This window comes from Helianthus annuus, chromosome 15 (genome assembly GCF_002127325.2).
Source record: "Helianthus annuus cultivar XRQ/B chromosome 15, HanXRQr2.0-SUNRISE, whole genome shotgun sequence".
Taxonomy (NCBI): domain Eukaryota; kingdom Viridiplantae; phylum Streptophyta; class Magnoliopsida; order Asterales; family Asteraceae; genus Helianthus; species Helianthus annuus.
The window spans coordinates 124,262,206-124,282,001 of record NC_035447.2 but is presented as its reverse complement, the minus strand read 5'-3'; the positions used below and the strand labels follow the sequence as shown (position 1 = coordinate 124,282,001).

At 37.5% G+C, this 19,796-nt stretch overlaps 1 pseudogene; it reads left to right on the top strand.

Moving 5' to 3' along the window:
- Positions 1 to 213: 213 nt before the first annotated feature.
- LOC110914161 lies at positions 214 to 18,838 on the top strand (annotated as a pseudogene).
- Positions 18,839 to 19,796: the final 958 nt, after the last annotated feature.

Sequence of the window (19,796 nt, the reverse complement as noted above, 5' to 3'; positions counted from 1 at the left end):
TTACATTGTCTTTGTCCATGACCCAGATGGCATTGGAAAAAAGCGAGATTTGTGGCTAGAGACGCAACCAAGTCCCATCTCAGAACTATATCTTGATGCTTATCTGAATGGTTTGGAAGCCTTCAAGCTGAGCATGAATAGAAGTCTCCAAACCCAGAAGTTAGTAATACAGGCATAGCCATAAAAGGGAACAACAAGAAAACTCCATATACCATGATAATCGGAGGAATTGGTGGAGCCTTAGTGTTCGTTACCATTTTTGTTTTTATAGTTGTCTGTCTACAAATACGATTCAAACACAACGGTGCAATTGGTGGCAGGTCATCAGCTCGATGCCAACATTTTGCACTTACAGATGTGAAAGCAGCTACCGATGAATTTAATGATAGTTTTGTGATAGGCAACGGAGGGTTTGGTAAGGTGTACAAAGGGTACATTGATAGGCACTTGATATAAATTGCATACTAATATTGTAATTGTGAAGGGGGGTTAGTGTAATTACTACTTCTATAAATAAGGCATTAGTCATTATAGAAAGTAGGAAGAGAATTAGTTAGTTGTTAAGGCTCACTGCCATGTGCATGAGAAGGCATAGCCCTGGGACCACTTGTGGTTATTTTCTTCTTCTTGTAGATCCTTTTGGATCATCTTCATAATGTCCACCATTATTATCTCTTTTAAGCTTCAATAATATCAATTCCCTATCATTGGTCCGACCTGCTACTTCTACTCTACCACTGTTCGATCACAAATTCAACCAGATCTATCCCTTCAATTGTTCACCGATTCAAGCAGATTTATCTAGGGTTTCAATTGATTACATCTCTATTTTAGATCTATCTTCAATTTTCGGATCTGTGTCACATTTGGATATCAGATCCAATTCATTTCAGATCTGCTCGACCTGCCTCACCTCTACTCATCAATTTCTCTATTCTGTTTCAATTTCAGTCTTCGTTTCAATTTCTCTGTTATCGCTTCAATTCCAATTGCTCCGATCTGTTTTTTTTTTCACCATGGAAACATGTACAAGTGCTAGAATCGATGCTCATGACATTCAAATCAATCAATTACAGAGCGATGTTACCGAACTCAAATCCATGATGAACTCGTTGGAAGAATCGTTGGAAGAAGAACGTGCTGAGTCGGCTGAATTTCGTGAAACTCTGCTCAACTGGATGCGACAACATGAAAAGAAAAGGGAAGACGAGTCGCTGGGATCTAGTTGTCGATCGGGATCGGTATTAGCTCAATTGGAGGCGTTGGTGTCCAGATCTGAGGAACGCTTGAGTGGTTTAAGACATTTAATGTCGACTAGCCATACAGATTTTTGTTCTTCAGCTTATGATTCTAAATTGCCGACTCCAGGTACGCCAATTGCTTCCGTCAGATCCAAATCTGACAAAATTCCGATCAATACTTCACAATCCGAGGTGTGTTGGAACTTTTGAGATCGTTCATACTTGTACTGGATTAGTTTTGTAATATTTTGTAGCTTATTTTATAATATAGGGGCTTATTTTGTAATTTCATGAAACTAGCAAGCCTGACTTGGTGTAGTTAAGATTCCAACATAATTATAATTATGCTGGCAAGTCAGGTCTTATATAAGCCCAAGCATTGTAGCACTAGCCAAGCTTTTGGCTCTTTGGTGAATGAAGTGTTGTTTACATTAAATCTCTTGATTGTGTGCTCAAACAGAAAAACAAAAGAAATCGGGGTACCAAGCAACGACGTGTCGGTAGATTCAGCAACACCGACGAGTAAACTGCTGTTAGGGAGCAAAACATAACATCTACACAAGGATTCTGGCTTTTCCCAGGCATTACGCATCACAGTGGGTAACACGTTGCGGCATATGACTTAATGGTCTTAAATCGTGCGTTGATAGATTGCCAAAGTCTGAGATCTCGGGTCTTTATATTGGTGTTTCATTCGGGGATATCATAGTTCTTCTGCTGCATCCAGATACATGCTGACCTAGACGCTATGATATCCTTTCTTAATAAGTGCCTTTAAAAAAAGGCCAAACCCCTTCATAATAAGTGCCAAAATTGGCCAAAACTTTAGATGGATTAGTTTGGTCTCTCTGCTGTACGAAAGTACTGACCTGTTCACCAAACTATCTGTCTCAGCCCACGGTAGTTCTCGGGATCTCTGCTGTACGAAAGTACTGACCTGATCTCCGCTCTATCGTTGAAAAGAATGAAACCAATATACTCACTTGTTATGAGAAACCTTTGCGCATACCTTGATCGCGGGGGTATGTCCTGATATGGGACTCACGGGCGTAATGTTTCTATTCTCAATAGCTTGTGTGGGGGCCGTAGAAGACTTGTCAATATTACCGAAAACATGATAAAAGCGCTTTCCGAAGGCATGTTGAAAGAAGGATGCATGGATTTAAGCGGACAAACATACTGGCAGTTGTTCTTGTGCCCTGGTTAGTAAATAATAATAATAATAAATAAGAAATTGACAAGTGTTGCGATATGATCTTCTACAGGTAAGTCGACGAGCGTCAAAAGTATCAAGAATATCAGTACAAAAATGGAACCTCCCAAAAGTTTAAAAATGAAGTTCGGAGTCAAAATGGCCTAGATTTTATCAATTTTGTAAATACTTTATAATTTATAAAGTTTTAAGCAAAATTGGGCACGTTTTTCGAGAAAGTGAATTTAAACTTGTTTTTGAAATTGGTTTGAAAATCATATAATGGTGGCGAAATTAAGATGCCGGGGCCAGACATCCTAACCGACTATATATCTCGATTAACCAACCTTCTTTTCAAATTTTTCAAACATCTTCATCATTCTCTCTCTCTAATTCCGTATAGCCTTTCATAAGCTCTCATAAGATTCATTTTCGCTCAAGATTATCAGGTAATCGTTGAAGTTTATCGACATTTGCATCCTCTGCACTCATCGACTTCGGTTAACAGTTCATTGTTTGAATCTTTATGTTTGATTTCTTTGTTCATAATCTTTAAATACTGAATCAGTAATGTTTAGGGTATATTATGAATGATTAAAACCGATCTCGCTGACAATTTCAAGATGCTGAATCATGTCAAAAATGGTCTGTGATTGTTGATTAATCAACAGTATGTGATATCTAGGGTTTAACAAGGGTTTTTGAAGAAAACGATGATGATAGCGAAATTATGCATGAACACGGCGAACCTGGCGAAATAAGCTTAAGACTAGGAATTCCAAAAGTCCCGAACGCGAGTTCGAGCAACTGGCGAAATAGTTTATTTCGCCGGTAAAACAGCCTAGACAAGTGTCTTCGCTGCTCGATCGCTTCGAGAACAGAACCTACCTTCGCCGACGGCCATTAGCGAAATTAAATTGGGATCTTGTCTATATTGTCGGCGAAGACTCTTGTTACTCGATGATGTCGCCAACGAAATAGATTGGTCTCGATAACTTTCATTGGCGAAGATAACCCTTGGATTGATCAGCGAAATTGACTTTTGTTCATTATTTTTTTAAAAATATTTATTTTAAAATTCCATTTAACTCCTTTATTTGTAAATATTTTTTAATTTAAAATTATCTTTTAGTTAACCTTATATACTTGTATATATTCTTATTTACATTATTACATTGTAAATAATATAGTTTCATCTCGAAAATTGTCTAACTTGCCTCATTTCTCGTGTCCAAACCAGGATGGTGAAGAATATTGATTGGGATAAGACGTCAAAGCACAATCAAAGTATTAATCTCGAGTAAGTTCCACAGGATTTCCAGGACGCAGCAAGGTGGGTAAGATCAAGCAGAATCGGCTACGCGGTTGAAACAGAAGTTAAAGTTTACAGAATACATATTCAAGACGCAAACTGCAAAACCCGAAACTAGCGAAAATGCCAGAGGAATATCCGCAACCGTCCGCAACAAGAAGATAGTTGTAACGGAAGAGAGGGTTCGCAAGGTTTTGAAGCTGAAAGATAACGCTCAAGATCCGATCAGCTTGAGGAAGGACGATATTCTTGATGGTTTTCGTGGCATGGGTTATGTAGGAGATTTCAGTCAAAAGAAGGAGATAAAAAGGAATGGACTTACAAGAGATTGGAGATTTATAGTTCATGTAATTGCCATGAGCCTAGCTCATCGTAAGGGCGGTTTTGATGGCCTAAACCTGGAATGGTCAGCGGCAATGTTAAACCTGTGTTTAAATCATAAGTTCAACCTGTCTGGTCTGATCTTCAATTATATGATCGAGAATGTTAGGGGGCCGACTTGGGTGATGTATCCCAGATTTATCCAAATGCTGATCAACGACCAATATGAAAATCCGCCAAACGATAGAGATCTCTACACTTTTCATGTTCCAACAAGTCGTCAGTACACAGAAGTCAAGACAAACGAATGGGTAATGCTGCATGACTCAATGTATTCTGCAGAGAGGCTACCATTAGTGAAGGAAGCTTACAGAAAATACAGAGAGGCACTTCGAGAAAAACAACAAAGAACTGCACAAGCTCAAGCAGAGGCTGCTGAAAAGGAAGAGCGTTTGAAGGGAAAAAGAAAAGGAAAGCAAGCAGCTGAAGATGAGCCCCCAAAGAAGAAAAAGGCATCTGAAAACGCAGAAAGACTCATGGGTGCAAGCATCAGAGCGGCTGAATCTGAAGAACATCGTCGACATATCCAAGATATGAAAGAAATTCACGCGATGCAGGAAAAAGAAAAGAGAGAGAGAAGAGGCTCAAAAGACAAGAGATATGACATCTGTGTCATTTCAGCCATCAAACAAATACCAAACCAATAAAATATTTTATTTCATACTTGGGATTTGTATAAACATGTGTATCATTTGCACATATCAATTCTTGTTCGATTTCGGGCTCTAAATTGCTTTCTGGAAGGTGATATGCGCACTGATGCATAAATGTAACCAGTTTAATGCAACAAACACTCCGGAATAGTGACATAGGCTTAACATACCTTAAATAACCTTTACATAACTTAGAAATAAGTTTTGGAATGTTTGGTATGCCGAAATCAAGTCTATTCGCTTACAGGGACTAAATATGACAAACAGCGAAAGTATGCCAATTTGAACTGTAACGGACATTCCGGAACTTGACCATAAGTTAAACATACGCAAAATATCCATTACATAGCTTAGAAATAGGCTTTGAGGTGTTCGGTGTGCTAAAATAAACTTTTTGGTCATTCAGGGACTAAAAGCGTCGAAAAGTGCATAAGTTTGCATTTTCGCGCATATCTTACGTTCTGAATACTTCCGGACATCCAAAAATTTATGTAAGCATTAAAATATTTTATTTTAGTGTTTGGCATAAGAAAAATCCATTCGTCGCGCAATTTGGATTGTTTTTCGCGCTTATGCGCATTCCGCCGTAATTAAGCGAATAACGCGATCGTACGACCAAGCGAACCGACATCCGAGATATTTTTGAGCATGTTTTGAGTTCCCTATACTTTAACTTCATTTTAGAGCCTTGAAATGAGGTTAACGGGGCTTAAACGTGTCAAAAATGAGCCGAAATGCAAGTTTCTGATGTGCAGGGACCTGTTTTGACAATCTGCCAAAGTTGGCCAGGCGGCCCGCGTAAGCCAAGCTTAATTCTTACGCGGGGTGCGAGAGCCTGTCAGACAGAAACTTCAGATTTTGCAATCTAGGTTGAATTCAGGGGTTTTAATGCAATTTTTGCAATACCATGGGCTAAATTTGATGGTTTTCTTGTGCCCCATTGTTTAGCAATACCATGGGCCCAAGTGGAGGGTCTAGATCGAAGCTCGTTTCCCGATAAACGATCCTAACGGTTCTAGCTCTCCTATAAATACCCACCTTCATTTCATTCATTTCTCACTTGAATTCTGAGATTTTCTCTAAGTTGGAGTGATTATCACTTCATACCTGAGAAATACTTGGAATTCAATCTTGCGGGGACCCTCTGTAAGTATTGTTTCGCGTTTTTAATTCGTTTTAGCGTTAAAGTCAAAATGCGTTTGACTTTCTGCATTGACCAGTTTATGGTCAACGCGAAGTTCGTTTGAACTTCATAACGTGAGCGTAATCACGATGGTTATAGTCTCTAGTAACTATACCTACTGATTACCACGTTATCTAGGCTCAGTGACGAGTCGTAGTTTCGGCCAAAATGCGTTTTCTCGCGTATTTTGTAACCAAACTACTCTAGGGTATTAAAACCGTTTGTTTTAATACCAAACATGTTTTCTAACTTTACTAAACATGTTCTAGCATGTTTAGCTCGTCGCTTTTAGATTTGTGCTTGTTTAGGGTCGTAAAGGTAAGCGATCTAATCAATCGCTTATACTTTCGAACCCGACCCATTTGGTCGATCACTAGGATCCGACCAAACACTTTAGGTGACCATAGTTGTATAGGGAATAACCTTCCGAGGTTATACCTTATGGTCACGTCGTTTAAGTAGTTGTATGATAAGTAGTTCTTATGCCTTAGGTAAATTACCAAAATACCCTTTTTACGCATAAATGCATTTTAAGCATATGTAACCTAAATTTTGACATCTAAACTGATTAGGTAACTATATTAGACATGTTAAGGCATATTTTACTTGTCATAGGACTAGTTAAGCGGTCCGAACGCGTTTCACGCGAACGACGCGTTAAAGTAGCATAAGCTACCTAAACGGGTCGTAAGCACTTAGGTTAGGTTTCATTTTAGTATGTAGGCTTTGTTTAACCATATCATATGAGTTCCAATACTCATTTGGTTTACGAAACCTCATACTATCCAATCTCCCGATCTAGGTCTGGTTATTTATGTAGTTATCTATATAGGGTGCCGTTTGATTCCGTGATCCCTCTAGCTTTGCTTGATTGTTGTTCAAGACTTCTAAGCACCCTCAAGTGAGTACATAGTCCCCCTCTTTTACTGTTTTTCAAACATTTTGGGGTGAAACACATGTGCCTACTTGTTACTTTCATGTTTTTCATGTTTTCATATCATATACTTGCTATGTTCATTAGTACACTATTAGTACATGATTTCATTATATTTTTGCTATGTATGTTTACTTGGCATGCTAGCACATTGTTCTACATTGCATCTCTGTTGCATATGTTCTAGTAACATATGGACACATTGTTTTACATCTCTACCTTGTATGTTTACTTAGCATACTAGGTACATTATTTTCATAAAACATGCTTACATTGGTATAACATTTGGTTTGTTTAACGGATCTTTATTACATTCATTAACACCGATCATGCCGCTCGGTAGTAGGTAGTGGTACCATAGGACTTGACAAATCCCGTTCCTAAAATCCTAGGTTTGTTTGGATGGATGGAATGACCAAATCCGAAAACATTTCTTTTTGATAACCTTTACTCTAAGGTTATCCTGTTGTCTCAAGGCTTGGATGTATGTGTTAACTCACCACATAAATGTTTGTATCATTAAAACATGTTTTTACTTTGCAAAACATAACTTTTTGATTTACTCAAAATACTTTGTTTTGGTTCATTTTTACTTATGGTTTAAGTAGTCTCATTTTTACTTACCATACATAACTTTTTTTTACACATACATAACTACATGTCTTCATTTTGGACTTTTAAACATTGACAATGATTTATACAAGAGCATTTGATGGTTGGTTTAAACATGAACTTTGTTTAATGTGATTTATGTAACGAGGCGTGTGTAATATGATACAAGCATGGTGGATACGCCGCTGGTACTTCCTATATATAAGTGTTTGTATGATATTACATATCGCAACGTTGTTTAAATCATTTCAGTTTAGACATATTTTTTCATAAGACATTGTTTTACAAGCAACTTATTTTATACAAACTCATTTTTACTTGGTTATTCATTTAACCTTACATTACTTTTTTACATATCATCTACCTTATTATCGCTTTTCAAACGTTTTATAAAAGCAAACACTTAAACTGGATTCATGGCAAGTTTTCATTACACATTTTTTTTTAAAAACCTAAGTCATGAATCCTATTTTTCACAAAACCTATGTACTCGCCGGCATTTTTATGCTGATGTATTTTCACATGTGTTTCAGGTACAATAGTTGATGATATTTGATGATGATATTGATGCATGCTCACATAGGATTGGACGAGGCCTTAGTGACAATAAAAGATGCAAGACTAGTTAAATTTTGTTTTACTTCTTTGTTTGTTAAGACATTGTAACTCTTTTAATCAATAAAACAACATTTCAATTTTCCATGTGTTATGAAACAATGATTCTGTTACAACACTCCCCGACGTTTCCGCCACGTTTTGTTGTTTTACGTGGTCGGGGTGTGACAGAAAAGTTGGTATCAGAGCTCATGGTTATAGGGAATTAGGTTATTAGTAACGCTTTGACCTAGTCTATAACCTTCCTAGGACCCTAACGCGAGTTTACTTGCGTTTAGTCATAAAACAATACTGTCACCTATCCTTAGGCGATAACCACAACAAGAACATAAATTTCAAAACCGCTTTGAAAACTAATCATCTGTTCTAGGATGATTGATTACTAGGTTTTGAACCCTCTAAGTTTTCAAATCTCGTCAAAGTTTGGGTCTTATAATGTGAACACGTGCAAACTGGAAGGGTGAATGCCTGTACTCTGAGTTTTCTGTCTAAGGCTAGAGTGTTCGTACAAATCCGCAGTATCGGACCAGTCACTCTTACCTGGGAACTCTTGGGGTGAGTGTTCACTTATAGGCGAGCATGTCTTCAGCGATGCATTATTATGACCCGTTTGCTTTGATTTGTCACCGTCTCATTTGTTTGCCTTAGGTTTCAAACAAATGATCGCAATTCGTATGCATTGCCTTTCTGTTTTGTTTATCCGATAACATTTCATTTGTTGCTTCCTATGTCTTTCATTTTCTTCTAGAATGTCTCTTCCTCTCAACAATGGTCAAATGTCCGAGCAAACAGCCAAATTTGCCCAGCAAATAGGCGAAGTGATTCTGAAGTCTGTGGATCTAGGCATTGCCATGTCTCGTCTCAAAAATGGAGCCACTCAAGAGTCACCAAAGGAAGCAGAAGTCAGGCCTGCACCAAAATCAAGGAAGCGTAAGGCTTCAAGGAAACCCGCAGCAGTTACACCTAATCAAGCAGGACCTAGCCAAGTGGCACCACCACCAGCTAGGAAGCCGTACATAGAAACTGCCCCATGGTGCAAACGATGCAACCGTCATCATTCAAACCTCATACCATGCCCCAAATGTACCTACTATGGACGGTTGGGACATTTGATTAACATATGCCGCTTTGCTATCCAGAACAAAGCTGTTGCAAATCTTGCTGCTACCCAACTCCAAGTCAACCCTACTCAAGCTCGTTTTCCGTCTGGTACTTGCTACAACTGTGGCGAGATGAGCCATTTCAGGAACAAATGCCCGAAGATTGTCAATGCAAATCCAACCCTTGGATAAGCATTTGGCTGAGCAAAAGATGTTGCTGTCTTATGCCTTTGTTTCTTTTGTTTTCTTATATTGTGAAACAATATGTTTTATTCATAAATAAAAGTGGTTGTTCGCAATTCTGATATACAAATGTAGTTACATGTGTGTATGGCATTTCCCTATGATACCTACATCAGGGAAATATGCTCTTTACAAACTACTCTTGTGGTTCTCCCTTTCAAGTGATCGCTCCTGATTTCCTTGAAAATTTTAAGTACTCGTTTCATTCTATGAGACAAAGTACAAGAAATAAAGCGAAATTTTGAGTAATCGTGCTTTTTGCGCATCTGTGCCTTTGAATCCATGGTTAGATAACTAAGGGTATTTTCAAATCTCATACCCATTACGTTCTGATTTTTCAACATGCATAACATAAGTTTTCAAAACAACCTTCATGACTTCAAAAACATTTTATATATAGTTCAAAAACGTTTTTAATATAGTGTATTTACTTAACATATCATATGCATGATTTCAGAAACATTGTCTATATTTTCAAAAACAACCTCCATGATTTCAAAAAAAAAACATTGTCTATGTTTTCAAAAACAGCCTTCATGATTTCAAAATGTTATTAATATAATATAACTACTTATATCAAGTGCATGATTTCAAAAGCATCATTCATGTTTTCAAAAACCTTATACATAATTTCAAAATTCATCTCGCATGATTTTAAAACATTTTTATAAATATACCTACCTAATACACCTACTTTATGTTTTCAAAAGTATTCCAAAAACATTGAACACATATTAGAAGTCCATGCATAGTTTTCAAAGTATTTTCCTCATACATTGACTTAACCTTCAAATTCCGCTTCATATGTCGCCTTGGCATATCTAGCATCTCAACTTCATAAGAATTTTTACTTCATGTTTTGACTTAAGCACATCCAGTGCAAGGTTTCAAAACATCTTCAATTCCTAAAATCCATATGGGATCTTTTTATCTTCACAATTAGATCCTTGTGGATATTTGTCATTCAAATCAGAATCCTTAATTGGATTCCTTGTGTACCTTAATTTGAACATTTCGGTTCCTTACAATCGAAAACGAATTTTCTCTTTAGGATCTTTCTATCTTCATAGTTAGATTCTTGTTAATGTTTAAAGTACCAAATGAAATCCACGGAATGGGTTCCTAGTGTGCTTTAAATACATGTGCACAGTTAGCAGAACAGATTAACAAAATGATAACAAATTTAAAATCAACTTAAACAATTATGTGATTATGTGTTTATGCACTTTGTGTTTTCTTTTATGCATTTTTGTGTTTTTGAATACTCTGGATATTCATTATCCAAATCCTCGTAGAACCTTTCATATCTTCATATGAGGGATTCGTAGTAGGATATTCAAAAATGTACTACCTTAAATCCTTATTGGGCTTCTACGTGATATTCAAGACCCTTGGATTATATAGTACCATTCCATGATTCAAAAGAGACCCTTTGAGTGGTCTAGTCAAAAGATTGATTCAGAATCTGGTTAAGAATGGCATATGGTGATATAGCTGAACAGACTCCTTGGTAGTCTATTTAAATCATTCATTGATTTAATTAAAAGACCCTATGGTGGTCTAAGCACAATCATCACCGGCTCGTTCATTGTTTTCCTCCCGTACACATTATAAGATGCACTACGTGACTATGCAAGGAATTACGTAATTATGGATGCATACATAATTATGAAATTCAGTGCACGGAAACCGCGGTAAGACTTATTATGTGTAAGAACCAATAGTGGCAACCATAACAAAATGTGAACAATGTAATAGAGGTACGGTGGAAGCACCAATAACGCTTTATATACTTGTATATAAGTGACCCTCGCACATTGCAAGCATGATGTTATTTAAAGTTACTAGAAGTTCAGGACTCTAATCAGTGTTGTTCGATCTTTTCAACCTCATGTTTCAAGCTCTCACAAGTTTCCTCTAAATAAATTTCGAGACGAAATTTCCTGAAGTAGGGGAGACTGTGACATCTGTGTCACTTCAGCCATCAAACAAATACCAAACCAATAAAATATTTTATTTCATACTTGGGATTTGTATAAACATGTGTATCATTTGCACATATCAATTCTTGTTCGATTTCGGGCTCTAAATCGCTTTCTGGAAGGTTATATGCGCACTGATGCATAAATGTAACCAGTTTAATGCAACAAACACTCCGGAACAGTGACATAGGCTTAACATACCTTAAATAACCTTTACATAACTTAGAAATAAGTTTTGGAAGATTTGGTATGCCGAAATCAAGTCTATTCGCTTACAGGGACTAAATATGACAAACAACGAAAGTATGCCAATTTGAACTGTAACGGACATTCCGGAACTTGACCATAAGTTAAACATACCCAAAATATCCTTTACATGGCTTAGAAATAGGCTTTGAGGTGTTCGGTGTGCTAAAATAAACTTTTTGGTCATTCAGGGACTAAAAGCGTCAAAAAGTGCATAAGTTTGCATTTTCGCGCGTATCTTACATTCTGAATACTTCCGGGCATCCAAAAATTTATGTAAGCATTAAAATATTTTATTTTAGTGTTTGGCATAAGAAAAATCCATTCGTCGCGCAATTTGGATCGTTTTTCGCGCTTATGCGCATTCCGTCGTAATTAAGGGAATAACGCGATCGTACGACCAAACGAACCGACATCTGAGATATTTTTGAGCATGTTTTGAGTTCCCTATACTTTAACTTCGTTTTAGAGCCTTGAAATGAGGTTAACGGGGCTTAAACGTGTCAAAAATGAGCCGAAATGCAAGTTTCTGATGTGCAGGGACCTGTTTTAGCAATCTGCCAAAGTTGGCCAGGAGGCCCGCGTAAGCCAAGCTTAATTCTTACGCGAGGCGCGAGATCCTGTCAGACAGAAACTTCAGATTTTGCAATCTGGGTCGAATTCAGGGGTTTTAATGCAATTTTTGCAATACCATGGGCTAAATTTGATGGTTTTCTTTTGCCCCATTGTTTAGAAATACCATGGGCCCAAGTGGAGGGTCTAGATCAAAGCTCGTTTCCCGATAAACGATCCTAACGGTTCTAGCTCTCCTATAAATACCCACCTTCATTTCATTCATTCCTCACTTGAATTCTGAGATTTTCTCTAAGTTGGAGTGATTATCACTTCATACCTGAGAAATACTTGGAATTCAATCTTGCGGGGACCCTCTGTACGTATTCTTTCGCGTTTTTCATTCGTTTTAGCATTAAAGTCAAACTGTGTTTGACTTTCTGCATTGACCAGTTTATGGTCAACGCGAAGTTCGTTTGAACTTCATAACGTGAGCGTAATCACGATGGTTATAGTCTCTAGTAACTATACCTACTGATTACCACGTTATCTAGGCTCAGTGACGAGTTGTAGTTTCGGCCAAAATACGTTTTCACGCGTATTTTGTAACCAAACTACTCTAGGGTACTAAAACCGTTTGTTTTAATACCAAACATGTTTTCTAACTTTACTAAACATGTTCTAGAATGTTTAGCTCGTCGCTTTTAGATTTGTGCTTGTTTAGGGTCGTAAAGGTAAGCTATCTAATCAATCGCTTATACTTTCGAACCCGACCCATTTGGTCGATCATTAGGATCCGACCAAAAACTTTAGGTGACCATAGTTGTATAGGGGATAACCTTCCGAGGTTATACCTTATGGTCACGTCGTTTAAGTAGTTGTATGATAAGTAGTTCTTATGCCTTAGGTAAATTACCAAAATACCCTTTTTACGCATAAATTCATTTTAAGCATATGTAACCTAAATTTTGACATCTAAACTGATTAGGTAACTATATTAGACATGTTAAGGCATATTTTACTTGTCATAGGACTAGTTAAGCGGTCCGAACGCGTTTCACGCGAACGACGCGTTAAAGTAGCATAAGCTACCTAAACGGGTCGTAATGGGTCGTAAGCACTTAGGTTAGGTTTCATTTTAGTATGTAGGCTTTGTTTAACCATATCATATGAGTTCCAATACTCGTTTGGTTTACGAAACCTCATACTATCCAATCTCCTGATTTAGGTCCGGTTATTTATGTAGTTTTCTATATAGGGTGCCGTTTGATTCCGTGATCCCTCTAGCTTTGTTTGGTTGTTGTTGAAGACTTCTAAGCACCCTCAAGTGAGTACATAATCCCCCTCTTTTATTGTTTTCAAACATTTTGGGGTGAAACACATGTGCCTACTTGTTACTTTCATGTTTTTCATGTTTTCATATCATATGCTTGCTATGTTCATTAGTACACTATTAGTACATGATTTCATTATGTTTTTGCTATGTATGTTTACTTGGCATGCTAGCACATTGTTCTACATTGCATCTCTGTTGCATATGTTCTAGTAACATATGGACACATTGTTTTACATCTCTACCTTATATGTTTACTTAGCATACTAGGTACATTATTTTCATAAAACATGCTTACATTGGTATAACATTTGGTTTGTTTAATGGATCTTTATTACATTCATTAACACCGATCATGCCGCTCAGTAGTAGGTAGTGGTACCATAGGACTTGACAAATCCCGTTCCTAAAATCCTAGGTTTGTTTGGATGGATGGAATGACCGAATCCGAAAACATTTCTTTTTGATAACCTTTACTCTAAGGTTATCCTGCTGTCTCAAGGCTTGGATGTATGCGTTAACTCACCACATAAATGTTTGTATCATTAAAACATGTTTTTACTTTGCAAAACATAACTTTTCGATTTACGTCAAAATACTTTGTTTTGGTTCATTTTTACTTATGGTTTAAGTAGTCTCATTTTTACTTACCATACATAACTTTTGTTTACACATACATAACTACATGTCTACATTTTGGACTTTTAAACATTGACAATGGTTTATACAAGAGCATTTGATGGTTGGTTTAAACATGAACTTTATACTTTGGTGGTTTGTTTAAAGTGATTTAAGTAACGAGGCGTGTGTAATATGATACAAGCATGGTGGATACGCCGCTGGTACTTCCTATATATAAGTGTTTGTATGATATTACATATCGCAGCGTTGTTTAAATCATTTCAGTTTAGACATATTTTTTCACAAGACATTGTTTTACAAACAACTTATTTTATACAAACTCATTTTTACTTGGTTATTCATTTAACCTTACATTACTCTTTTACATATCATCTACCTTATTATCGCTTTTCAAACGTTTTATAAAAGCAAACACTTAAACTGGATTCATGGCAAGTTTTCATTAAACATTTTTTTTAAAAAACCTAAGTCATGAATCCTATTTTTCACAAAACCTATGTACTCGCCGACATTTTTATGCTGATGTATTTTCACATGTGTTTCAGGTATAATAGTTGATGATATTTGATGATGATATTGATGCATGCTCACATAGGATTGGACGAGGCCTTAGTGACAATAAAAGATGCAAGACTAGTTAAATTTTGTTTTACTTCTTTGTTTGTTAAGACATTGTAACTCTTTTAATCAATAAAACAACGTTTCAATTTTCCATGTGTTATGAAACAATGATTCTGTTACAACACTCCCCGACGTTTCCGCCACATTTTGTTGTTTTACGTGGTCGGGGTGTGACAAGAGATGACAGAATCTGAAAGACCGGTTGTAGTGTCGGAGGAAGAGCAAACTTTGGATGACTTTGTTGATACGTTATTAGTAGATTCAAATGAAATCTCTGCAAGTAAATCAACTCCTCCGAAGAAGAAGACAACAGAAGAAGGATCGTCCAGAGTTCCTCTAGTAAAGCCAACGAGGATCTCTAAGCCACCGGTTCCTCCACAAAGGGTTCGTCCTTTTCAAGAAATTTATGATAAACTCATCAAAGAAACCGGTCCATCTGCAGCCAAAGAAATTTGTCTTCTCAAGAACCAAGTAAACGACATAAACATCTTAAGAGAGAAGTTAAAGGATCAGCGTAAGAAGAACAAAGAAATGAACGCTTATATGGCCAAGCAAACAAAATTCATAAGATTCCAATAGATGGGGATTGAAAAACTCTACAGAATGATGAGGAGTATGTGTGCGAAGATGGAAATAGAGCCTATGTTCTCCTTTGAGGAAGTTTTCGACTTTGATGCCTTCGTAGAAGAAGAAACAACCAGAAAAGCGAAAGAAGCCGAAGCAAAGAAAAGGCGCTTGGAATCAACCGAAAAGGTAACTGAAGGAAATGAAAGCGATGAAGAAGAGGTTGATAGGGATGAAATGCCTGCCAAATTTATCGAATGGGGATTAGAAGAGGAAGTCTTGTACGAGCAGGAAGATGGAAAGACTTTCTCGCCACAGTATCCCGAGTGGTTCAAGAAGGAAAGATAAAAACTCCCTGGCTTCTATCAGGTGATAACTGTTGAAAAGAATAAGGCCACCGACAAAATCATCAGCTGGATATACAGCAATCTGAGGGGAATGTTTGTGGTTAAAAGACGAGGGGGTGTAATTCAGTATTTCCAAACTGGATTTGATGTCTTTACTCTTCCAAGATGGGATCTTCGTGAGCTCGGCCGACTGGATATTCTAAATCCAGGAGAGAGAAGCGTTGGTGGGGATTTTGAGCGTTTAATCGCCAAAGAATGCGATAGAGGCTTCCCAAATCACAGGCCGCAGCGTCCAAGACGAAAAGTGTCCAAAACAACCATAGATCCGGTGACTGGAAAAGGAAAGGTGACGTGGGAGATTAACCCTGCTAAAGTTGTCACGAGAATCAAGCTTCCAGATGAAGTGGCAGTATGTTTGAACAACTTCAAAAAGTGGTTTTATGATACTCGCATTGGTGAAGCAGTGATTCGATCAAACGAAAATGTAGATATCAGAATCCTGGATCCGATGGACGTGTTTATGTTTGGACTCTCCGATCTAACGGTGTTGAATGCAAGTCGTATCAATGTTGGAGCTGGAAATGCAAATCTCGAAGAGGCAATGTTATTTCAGCGAGCAGTGGAACGAGCTTGGAAGATAAAGAGAGATATGCTCGATCTCGTAGATCAAATCGAGAAAAGGAAAGAAAATGTTGAAAAGAAGAAAGAAGAAAGAAAGAAGAAAAAGCATGAAAAGAAGAAAGAGAAGTCTTCTGCATCATCAGCAGAGCCACCACAACCTCTCACACAACATCATCACCTCCGGCCTCATCCACATATGAGGCCACTATGGAGGATCCACCAACAAGTGAAGTTGTTATTAACCAAGAAACTCCCATCACAACAATTGAGATTCAAGAATCACCAAAAGCAGCAGGGCATGAAGAAATCCCTCAAGAGCCCGAGAAGAAAGCTACAGAGAATCTAGTGGAAACCACAGAAGAATGAGAAGACAAGTATGCAACGATCTAGGTGGGATATTGTTGGAACTTTTGAGATCGTTCATACTTGTACTGGATTAGTTTTGTAATAGTTTGTAGCTTATTTTATAGTATAGGGGCTTATTTTGTAATTTCATGGAACTAGCATACCTGACTTGGTGTAGTTAAGATTGGCAAGTCAGGTCCTATATAAGCCCAAGCACTGTAGCACTAGCCAAGCTTTTGGCTCTTTGGTGAATGAAGTGTTGTTTACATTAAATCTCTTGATTGTGTGCTCAAATCAGAATTCCAAGGTGCTTTATTGATTCATATACTTGTTTGGATTCAATACAACACTTGTTGTATTCATCAATCCATTAGCTTCATCTGCATTCTTGATTGTTCTTAACTTTTTCATAGTTCAAACACTTAATCCATAGGTGCTTTGGACTAAAACAACCAACCACTGTGATCTGGATTGATATTGGGATCTACAAGGTGTGTGGCGCTGATAATATGCGATCAATTAGCTCTTCTTATGGAACTTCGTCTTCTGTGGCTCAATTGACTGTGCTCATCTCCGGCTCTGATGATGAGTCATCTGGTCAGGGAAGTTTGATGTCGACTAGGGCTACTTGGGCCATATATGATATTGTATACTGGAAATTGGGCTCTGAACCAGTGGTGGGTCACGATGTGGGGCTGAAAACAATTGTGGATCTGGTTTATGCTGATCTGGGTCGTGGTGTGGGGCAGAAAATACTTGTGGGCCTGTTTTTTTTTCTCTTTTGAAATTGCATGAGACGGGAAAAGCTCCATTTGACAGGGGAAATGCTTCATTGTCTCACCGTCTTTTCAGTGGAATGCGATTGACATTTTCGGCTACGTGGCACTTATGGGTCGTGCATGGGCAGCCTCGTTCGCCAGAAGACTCATCGGAGGATGTCTTTACGGGGATTCTGGGACACGCTTCTGATCAAAGTCTTGAGGACAAGATTTTTTTTAAAGGGGGGAGTATTGATAAGCACTTGATTGAAATTGCATACTAATATTGTAATTGTGAAGGGGGGTTAGTGTAATTACTACTTCTATAAATAAGGCATTAGTCATTATAGAAAGTAGGAAGAGAATTAGTAGTTGTTAAGGCTCATTGCCATGTGCATGAGAAGGGCATAGCCTTGGGACCACTTGTGGTTATTTTCTTCTTCTTGTAGATCCTTTTGGATCATCTTCATAATTTCCACCATTGTTATCTTTTTTAAGCTTCAATCAATATCAATTCCCTATCATACATGGACAACTCTACAACCACTATTGCTGTCAAACGGCTCGACTCGTCATCTAGACAAGGTTTTCAAGAATTCCGTACAGAAATTAAGATGTTATCTAAACTATGCCATGTCCAACTAGTTTATTTGATTGGGTATTGTGACGATGAGGGACAGATGATCCTGGTGTATGATTACATGACACATGGGAGTCTACGAGAACATCTCTACAGCACAAACAAACCTCCTTTGTCATGGAAAAGATGTCTCGGTATTTGCATTGGCGTAGCCAAAGGATTGCATTATCTCCACTCAGGTGGAAAGCGTGCAATAATTCATGGTGATGTCAAGTCCACAAATATCTTACTTGTTGAGAATTGGGTTGCTAAGTTTTCTGATTTCAGTTTGTCAAAGCTAGGCTCTGAAGATCAGTCAGAAACACATGTTAATATGGTGGTGAAGGGTAGTTTGGGGTATACTGATCCTGAATAATGTTGGACACAACAACTAACGAAGAAGTCTGATGTATACTCATTTGGAGTGGTTCTTTTCCAAGTGTTGTGTGCAAGACCTGTTATCCATGCAGGATTGAGAGACGAACAAATGAGTTTGCCAGAATGGGGCAAGACTTGCCATCAAAAGGGTACGCTAATAGAAATGATTGATCCGAAAATAAGCAGTGACAACGCACCCGGGTGTTTAAGAAAGTTAGGAGAAGTGGCAAGTAAATGCTTGCAAGAGGAAGTGAGTGAGCGACCTGCAATGGAGGAGGTCGTTTGGCGACTAGAGTTTGCATTACAATTACAAGAAGATGCTGAGATTATGGCAAAAAATCAAGAACTTTCACCTATCATGTAAAATTGACACGCTATTAGTTTTATAAATAAAATACTCATGTTGGCCCAACCTTGTTTTGAACCATTAGTCAATGAGAGCTACCCATTTTGCCGCCTTTGAGTAGTTTTGATACAAAAGCAATTATCTATAAAAAGCAACTTATTAATGATAAAATAAAGAAATCTTGTGAACCATTCTCGACTTAAAGCAATCTGATTATTCGCCTTAAAGCAGAAGACATTCTCAACTTAAACATCTCTTCCAAAGTAAGGAAAATAATACAGCCTAGAAGTCAAGAATGGTTACAAAAATGACGTAAGAATCATCAATGTAAACCAAGAGAGCCTTTGCCCATTCGACACTATTTTTGTATGTGTATGACTCATCTTCGACAAGTTTTACAAAAGTACCTGGCATCAGTTAAACAATCTACATATCTTGAGTGGCTGAGTAAATATACGCTCTACACAGATGAGAAAAAAACATAATAAATGGTAAATGTTAGCAAAATAACACCACATGGAAGAACATACAATATCCAAATATATAAACTGAAACATATTAAATAAACGTAAAAATAATAAGACTGACTACATGTGTGAAGAACTTCAATATTTTGTCTGGCAATAACATCACATTTTGGTTATTATCGTTGGTCATTGTAATGTTTATGTTGATGATTAATCAAAGAAACAAAAATGCATGAGAAGAGAGATTTCATACTCATATATTCGTACACGACTATCATGGATGTTCCCATGCTGATCTGCTAAAGAATCATGGACCGATTCCTCTATAGAAACTTTTCCAGCCATCTTCTGCAATCATTACTTTGATAACTTGTCACACCCCGATATTTCCACGTTTCACCAGTGGGTGTTAGTGCACGGAATGTCTGTTGACTTCGTCTACATCAAGTCTTAGGTCAATATAGGTCAACATAGGGTCTAGAATGTCAAAATTAGGTTTTATGTTGTTA